Source organism: Cupressus sempervirens, chromosome 1, assembly GCF_028749045.1.
Source record: "Cupressus sempervirens isolate cs-2001-9-10 chromosome 1, ASM2874904v1, whole genome shotgun sequence".
In the NCBI taxonomy this organism is placed as follows: domain Eukaryota; kingdom Viridiplantae; phylum Streptophyta; class Pinopsida; order Cupressales; family Cupressaceae; genus Cupressus; species Cupressus sempervirens.
Genome location: NC_143118.1, coordinates 683,200,064 through 683,209,185, shown reverse-complemented (window position 1 = coordinate 683,209,185; position 9,122 = coordinate 683,200,064). Strand labels below are relative to the sequence as shown.

Here is a 9,122-nt window from a genome sequence, read left to right as displayed (position 1 = left end):
TTCTTAAAGTAAACTTTGAAATTTATTTTGTTCATATTGTATATATATATATATATATATATATATATATATATAGAGAGAGAGAGAGAGAGAGAGAGAGAGAGAGAGAGAGAGAGAGAGAGAGAGATGAAAATAAAATAAACTACAATGTTTCTCCATCCAAACGGGCACTAGTAGGAAGGAACGGAGAAGAAAACCTTCAGTCTTGCCCAAGGCTTTTGTCCTATACAAGTTACAAATTTAAAAGGGACAGTTTATTTTCACCATGATTGAAACATATACATGACTATTCTTATCATTACAAATGTTCCGAGACTTTTCAAGTGTATTCCTTAGTTTCTTGATGCTCTTTCTTGGGTATACCATGGAGATGAAAGTTTTTTCCTTCCTTAACCTATTATTTTGTTACTAAAATTGAAATGAGACATCAGTAATATTAGGAAATCAATCATTTCAGTGCTTTATCCCATTGATTTCAAAATTTCTAATCCTATTTTTAAAGATTATGTTTCCTTCCTCTGATCTTAGATTCATTGGTTGTTTAGCTTTTTGTTTAAGATTTCTTATACTCCTATCTTAGCTTAAGTTCAAAAAGAAAAAGAGTGAAGGCATAAAGCCTAAAAAGAAAAATTGGAGAGATAAGTAAATTGAAACTATCATAGCTATAGAGGAAAATGCAAGGATAAAAGGATCAGACCTCTCATAAAGAGATCAGAGGATCCTTCGAGAGAATCCATCCTAAAATAAATGTTTTATAAGAGTTGTCTATTGCTATAGGAAAATTTCCAAATCCAAACCAGAAAAGGTCTCTACCTTACTTACTAACCAATATGTAGCATATGATGATAAAAAAGGGTTAAGAGAAAACAAAATCCACATAGGTTAGAAATAGAAAGTTTAAAATTTAACTCTACTAGCAATTAATAGGTTGATTCAAACATAATGAAAGGGAAACAAATACATGCATCAATAGGAAATGATTCATACTATTAGCCCACACTAGAACACAAGGCAAGTCAAAGATTTTACTATATTACATAATATACCATTTGATTTAAAACGAAATTATTAGATAAAATAAAAAATTATTTATAATTTTTTTTTAATGATAAGTATATTTCATTTATTAAATATACGTTTAATATTATATAATTATATTAATGTGCGTGTGTGTCTGTGTGTGTGATTATATATATATTTTAAATTTTTTTTTAAATTTTTAATTTTTTAATTTTTTTTAATTTTTTAAATATCATAGGACCATTTACTATTAACTTTCATGTTCAAACCACTTTAAAGTTTAAATAATTAGTTTATATTTTTCTTATTTTAATGACTATGTAATTTAACGCAAGTTGTGATTTAACATTAATGCAAAGAAAGTACAAGATGTGCATAACATATGATGGAATGGCATGGAGGCATCCAACCACAAAATAACTAAGGGTCTGTTTGGCTGCGGAATAGGAATATGTATTCTGGAATAGAAAATGGGGCTACGTATTCCTGTTCTCTATTTGGTTCAGCCAATATTTGATAGGAATTTGCAGACCCCAAAATTTAAGTTTTCTAAAATAAATAAAAGTGAATAGGAATACGCATTCCAATAATACCTATTTGGGTGGAATTGCAAAACCCCATTTTTGGGCCAAAATTGGAATATGTATTCCTATTTTACTTCATATTCCAATTCCATTTTGGTGCATCCGAACGAGGAATTCAAAATTTTAAGAATTTACATATACCTATTCTGCTTGTATTCCCGTTGCCAAACAGGCCCTAAGTGGATTGAAAATCTTGGGTTTAGGAAATTGATTATTAGATGGAAAGGTGGTAGCTCTTGAAGTTAGTGCTTAAAGTAACATCTAAATATATATTTCTATGCCAATATTAGTTGAAATAGTGATTACTTAGTAGAATATTATTAATATTCTTAGTAATTGTGAAGTGATAAATGAAAAATAACTAATTGTATAGGTATAGTGAAAGTTTGTGGTTTAGATTGTATGTATTAACTATATTGTTTGTCGTTGCCCTTATTCATGTAATTTTAGGACTTTTTTTGTTTTCATAATGCATATCAACTATTTGAGAAGTTTAGAACATGTCTTTATTCATTTATAAGTAGTATTACTTAAAATATTATGTATTAAGGAACAAGAAATTTATTTTAGGTCCCAAGAGGTGCATGCATAAGCATATTGTGATTTTTTTGTGAGTAATTATGTATTAATAGATATTTAGATACATATGTTTTATTTATATGTTTATTTTATATTTTGTTGAGGAAACTTAATGTCCAAGCTTATTTGATTAATTTTAGTTGAATTAATATTATTATAGGTATTAGGTTAATTATGATCCTTGTCTTGAATCAAAATCTCTAAAAAGTTTAGACCATCTTCTCCTTTATTGGCTAGTTCGCCCACAATTTTTTTTCATTCTCTCTATATATGTTTAAATTCTATACCTAAGAAGGAATGAAGAAGATCTAAGCTATGCTCTAAGATAGATTAAAGTTTCTATTAGGGAGTTCTACCAGTTCTTACAAAATGTTCATGATAATATGGGAATATCCTATTTCTAGGCATTTAATATCAAGGTCTTCGCATATTTTCAAGTTTTCTATTAATGTTGTGATTTTAGCTTTATTTTTAGTATATTCATACAAGAAATTTGCAAATTTAGCTATAATTCTTCCTTCCCAGCCATGAATAATATCTGCAATACTAGAGACCCCTAAGCTTTCTCTAGATGCTCCATAAAAATTTAGTTTTTACGAATCCCTCTTGGGGGTTGGGTTTATCTCTCTCAATTTGGATGGTTTTCCTCAGATAAATATTTGTGTCTTATTGTTCACTATTATATTTTTTCTTATCTTCATTTCTAATGTGAAAGTTCAACAAGAAGTGGGTCCTTTTAGAACTTTAGTCTGAAAAGGGATCTCAACAAAAAAACTCTAAAGCACCATCATTGTAACATTTAAATTTTATCTTTCCTTGCTTTGTTTTAGGGTTTTGTATGCTAAATGATGACAAGTTATCAAACTTGTAGCTTCTTTTGCAAAATAAGAAACAATGTCATTAGTATGGTTTTGAAATTTGAACATAAATAACTAAAAATAGAGTATTCTTCGAATGAATAGAAGAGACCTAGAATGAAATGGACTTAGATCACATATATTAAATAACAATTTTTATTAGATGACATTTTTTCTCAAATGGAATAGAATAGGTCTATAATAAATGAAATGATGGATATGAATGAAATGAACATGAATATGAATCACATATATGTAATTGCAACTTTCCACAAATGGAATAAAACATTGAATTACATTTTTCTTCAAATAGACTTAGGTAACATGTACATGGAAAAATAATTTTCCTAAAATAGAATTGAACAAACCTAAAATAAAATGAATTACATTGAATTACAAAATGGAATAAGACCAAACCTAGACTGAAATGAAGTACATTGAATTGCAATACAAAATATAATACTCTTTAACTTGGATTGATTACAATTTTCTTCTGATGGAAGCCTAGAATGAAATGAGTTTGGGTCACATTAAAAAATAAAAGTGTCCTCAAAAGACCAATCTAAGGTCTATGCTTAGGCATTTTTTGAAGCATTTTCTTTTGAAAAGACAAACACTCCTTTGGTAGTTTTTCAAAGTTTGGAGCAGGCTGAGAAATCTAAGGAATGTGGTTCATTTAGTTATGAATGCAAATCCACACCAACAAACTAAGTGGCATATATATAGTCAGACCCTCTCTTGTATTGATTTTCTTCTAGCCTCTCATGGCCTAGAAAAAGCCCAGTCAAAAAGAGCTTAGGAAAACTACTAGTAAATGCAAACTCCCCCAAAAAAGTCAATTTTGACTTTTACAAAACAAACCATCAAATTAAATTCATAGGAAAAGGTTTTTGATGACTCACTACTTTCATCTGATTTATATGAATTGATTGTATTCTATTTCTACATATGACATATCTAGGGTGCATAATGAAAGAAGCTACAATAAATTTGAGTTCAATTACATGCCCTTGCATCAACAGCTAAAATCCTATCTAAACCAATATAATTAGTCTTATTAGTTTCTGACAAACATTGCTATTGAAGATTTTATTTTACCCTTTTTTCACTCTCTATAATTCTACATCTAAAGCCATGCTCTTACATGTTCTCCCATTGCCCGTTCACAACAACAAATTAATGGGACTTTTAAAGTACATCCTCTCTTCTCGTAAAATTGATTCAAAGCAGCAGAGATAATCTCTCAAAGTTCCTAAAATTTTTTGGCTAGGTCTACTCAAATGTTGTTTCAAGAGTTGCAACTTTGAAGCAACAAATAAAAAAAATTGGATCTTAGTCAGAACTTTTCAATCTTTCGATAGTAATTTGTCATATGTGGAGATCACATTGAAGTTGCAAGTTTTTAGGCTAGGTCTACTCGAATGTTGTTTCAAGAGTTACAACTTTGATTTTAAAATGAAATCAAAATTCAATTAATAAATTCAATTTTATTTAGTATTAAAAATATTTTAAAGGCATCAATTTTCTACAATCCATTATCTATAGCAATAGTTTTTGGAAGAGATTGTGTTGTAATTTTTGCATCAATGTTTCAGATCACATTCGGTGATCCATCATTAGGACAAAGGAGAGCTAAAGGATGAGTAAGACCATAGATTGCCTTCTAGAGACATTGACGCAAAAAGTCCAACACAATCTCTTCCAAAGAAACTGTTGCTATATATTAGAAATATTATAAAACTTTGATTTTTTTTAAATAAAAAAAGTTTAAATATACTTAATCATTTAAGTAACTATAAAAAACTTTAATTCCAAATGCTCACAAAAATAAAATTTATACAAAGTGAATATAGGTTTAAAGCTAAATGACGAAATTGTTTGTACACAAGGTAAATAAAATAGGTTATAAAAAACCAAAAAATAGTGTCCTTGAGTGTAGACAAATAGGGCACGCAAGTTAAAGGAGCATGGTGCATGCACATAACATGGGTGTGGGCATGAGCATCCAGCCAACAAAATTCTTGGTTGGATAGCTATTACCGTCTTGGAATATCGTGACTTCCTCAACCTTCACTATTTGCATGTTGGGAGTCATCATCAGTCCAATTTTTGGAATTATGCTCTCACTACTGACATCAAATTCATCATGCATGATGAAAGCTTATCATCTTCCATAGCAAAATATCAATAATTTTACAGCATAATCCACCTTTACAGCCATAATTTAATTTCTACGATTTTTTTTGGGAATGCGAAAATGAGTGGGTTGGAAAAGCCCCACATTATGGCAGTGTCATTTCCAATGCTGGAAAAGTTTGATATATTTTATACATGCTTTGGACATTCCTACGCATAAAGTGCTAACTATAGTCTTATCACTTTAGTTCTATTCTTACTCTCTTATGTGAAAAGATCAATATTTTATATGTATATGTTAGATTTTTTTTATTAATCGAGTTTAAATATAAATAACAATGTGAAAAGATTCCATCATTACCTCACCTACACTCGAATATGCTAACAGTGTATTTTATTTTCAAGGCATTTGATTACAACATGGGAGGAGAGAAACTGGAGAAAGGCTGACAAACAAAAACATTATTTATGCAAGAGGATGATTAATTCGTTATTCTTAAATAGTTACTGGCTGCCCTTATATTAAAACTAATCTACCCTATATCTATTTTGTTGCTACGTCTTATTTTTCCACCCTTATCCACCTCATTTAATGAATTTTTTGTTGCCTTCATAATATGTACGTCTTTAGTCTCATGCACAATATATTATAAGCTTGGGTGGCTACCCTTTGTTTTATTCAATCCTTTCCTCAGTATTGGCGGCTTACTTCTTATTGCGTCTATTCCTCCTTTTTATGTCCTTTATTCTCCATTTCTCATCCACTTCTATAACATATGTTTTGACCCAATAAAAGATGTGTCTTTTCATTCATTTACTAATTACATTTGTAACCGATAAGTTATCTCATAACCAAGTTAATAAATCACCTTAATTCCTTTCCCTTCTTCAAGGTGCATGATATGTGGGGTCTTAAAGTAAGACACTATATTGTAAGACTGATGATGCTCATATTTGGGATCATCATTCATAATTGTGCTATATTAATATTAGTAATAAATTCATTGATGTCTTAAATGTCTTTGTATTTGTGTTCTAGAATCAAAATTATTATCTTTCCACTATCAAGTATTTATATTGGTAATGTTCAATTCATGATTTAAGTAGTGAGTTTGCGATCATTAAGACATATCATCTCTTTAACTTTGTTGCTACTAAGGACCCATAAACATTTAAAATGATGCAGAAATGATGAAAACAACCCAAAAGATCTCTACCATCCATTTGTCGAGTCCAAAATTACACTATTTCAAAGAGAAACTTTAAAAAGTTTTGCAATTAGGCCAATGATTTTAATGAAATCCTAGGCTTGTGTGAAGAAAAACCTGATTTTATCCTCTCCCAATTAACAAAGGCCAAAGATGCATCCATCACATTCCAAACAAAGAACCCTATTCAGATACACTATTTAAAAGAAACAAGAGGAACAACAAATAAGGAAAAATGTCAAAGACCCTTATGCCGAAAAACATTGTCAATTGAAAGCTCCATACTTATGTATCCAAAACATAAATATCCACATTTCGAGAGAAAAACATATCCAACAAAATTCTATATGTTAATAGAGAAACCCATTTTTAATAAAAAAATGCAATCCATGTCATGCTCGGGAATTAAATTGTCATTCAGTTGTTTGACAGATGGTCTTTATAAGCATTTTATGTCATTCCCCAAAGATTTCTATGGCATGGATGAAATCTCCAAACATATTGCCACTATTTCATGCCATTTCCTAAAGATTTTACGAAAGTAATTTACATAGACACATTCTACTGCTTCCACAATTATTTATACTCAGAAAACCACAAAATCTCACAAACCATTCATTTTATATTTAGCTTCCCAAAGTTTGCAAGGGTAAAAGATGGTAAATAGCAATAGGTAGGGTCTCTAGAAGGCAGGGCTTAATAGTGCTGCATAAAATTTAGGCTAAACACATTAGAGACAACGGAACGGAAAACTGAAACCAGACTACAGTAGAGAAGCATTATTTATAAAAGTGAGAAGTCTTACTCGAGATTTCTAATCAAGAATCAGATTCCCTCTCCTTATCCTTTGTTGATCCGGTATTCAACTTGTGCATCTCTCTCACAAAAGCTCTCAAATCTGTGGCAGAAGATCCTTCCAGCTTGACAGCATCAGAAGCCATCAATTTCAATTTCTCTGCGCTCTCTCTCATCTCTTCTCGTTTGTCTCCAAGCAGAGCCATTGTGACAGCTTTCTTTATACTTTCCTCTTTCGGAATCTCGCCTTTATTCTGGCAAAACTGGATTCCAACGCCCAACTCAGCAAAAAGCTTAGAATTGAAGTGCTGATCTCCAGACATGGGCCATGCAAGAATTGGGACACCAAGAGAAACGCTCTCCAGCGAAGAATTCCATCCGCAGTGGCTTATGAAGGCACCCACCGACGGTTGAGAAAGAATTACCAGTTGGGGTGCCCAACCGCGTATGATTAACCCTCTCACTTTCGTTCGCAACTTGATCAGAAATGTGCTAATTTGATCAGTTATTGAATCTGAACTTGAAGACGCTGGTTCCTTCTTTGGGGGTACTTTAATAGTCCATAAAAATGGCTGTTCACTGGCTTCCAGACCTCTGGCCAAGGCATGTGTTTGCTCTTCTGGCAAGGTAACAAAGTTTCCAAACGAAACATAAATTACAGAGCACGGGCTATGCGAATCCAGCCAGGAAACCAGCTCTTCTTCATTGATGTCCGTCATTTTCCCTCGCGTCATAATATTTCCCGTTCCTCTAGATAAAAATTGGGGATTTACAGGGCCTATTGCCCAAACTGGTTTAGCGGTCAAAGTTTTCAAGTGCTGGACATACAAAGGCTAGAGCTCATGGAAAGTATTGATCAACATTCCCGATCCTTTGCCAATATTTAGGTAACACTGACGAGCAAAACCCATTAGGGGGTTTGTGTTGAAGAAAACAGGGGATACCTCATTTTTACCCAATCTGACGGTGTGCGGCATATTGAAGCTCATCACTAGGCTCTCGTCCTCCTCGTCTTTCTCCAAGCTGTTGTCAAGCATTGAACACGAAAGGGAATACATCAGATTCGTTGCGAAGGCTCCGCAGGTGTTGAAGAGAAAACTGGCAATGTTGAATTTTCGGGCGGTGTCGATAGCCCACCCCATAAATAAATCGTAGACAATACAAACAGGAGCTCCATCCAATTGCTGCTCCATCCAAATGTCGAAAGGGTCTTGAAGCTTCATTGCGAGGTGGAATATAAGACCCATTGATTCAAGCGGAAGAAGGTCGGTGCTCTCGCATCCATGTAAATCCTCCACGAGGGGCGGGGGAAAGGGCAACCAGTCGAATATCGAGAGTGTCATTATCAGGGGCTTGATCAAGGTAGCCCTGCAGGCGTGAGACGTTTGCAGGTGTTGTGACATAACTGACGGTGAGGCCGTGGGAAGCGAGCAGCTTTGCGAGGTCGAGAAAGGGGATGAAGTGGCCCAGGCCTGGGAATGGCACTGCCACTACATGAGGCTTCTTCCTTCTATTCATCTTTGCTCACCAAAACGAATCTACCCAACCGAGTTCGGCCTCCTCTACTTATTCGGTCGGATCTCTTCATTAAATAATTGAAACATTTGAAGTAGCGTATTCCCCACGGAAAAGAGAATGCTTTCCTACATACTCCCGGGCCCCAATCTCTTTCGCCACGCCTGACTGTTGAAATTGGCGTGTACCATTTCGCATCTTTAATTTCACGAGTTCCTCAATTCAATCAATGGCGACATGGCCTGAACCTTGTTTCTCCAACAAAGTCAAAATTGGTGGCTGTATAAAATGCCAGTCCCAACCGATGGCACGGGGGTGAATAATAATAGGAATATTTTATAAAATCAGAAGGGCATCCTACCTGGACTCCACCAAATGCAGAGTAAAAGAGTGACGGTAAGTCTAGCACTCCATGTTCATGATAATGA

General features: G+C 33.3%; 1 pseudogene; it reads right to left on the bottom strand.

The window, feature by feature from the left end:
* Nucleotides 1-6,986: 6,986 nt before the first annotated feature.
* LOC149579752 (scopoletin glucosyltransferase-like) lies at nt 6,987-8,889 on the bottom strand (annotated as a pseudogene).
* Nucleotides 8,890-9,122: the final 233 nt, after the last annotated feature.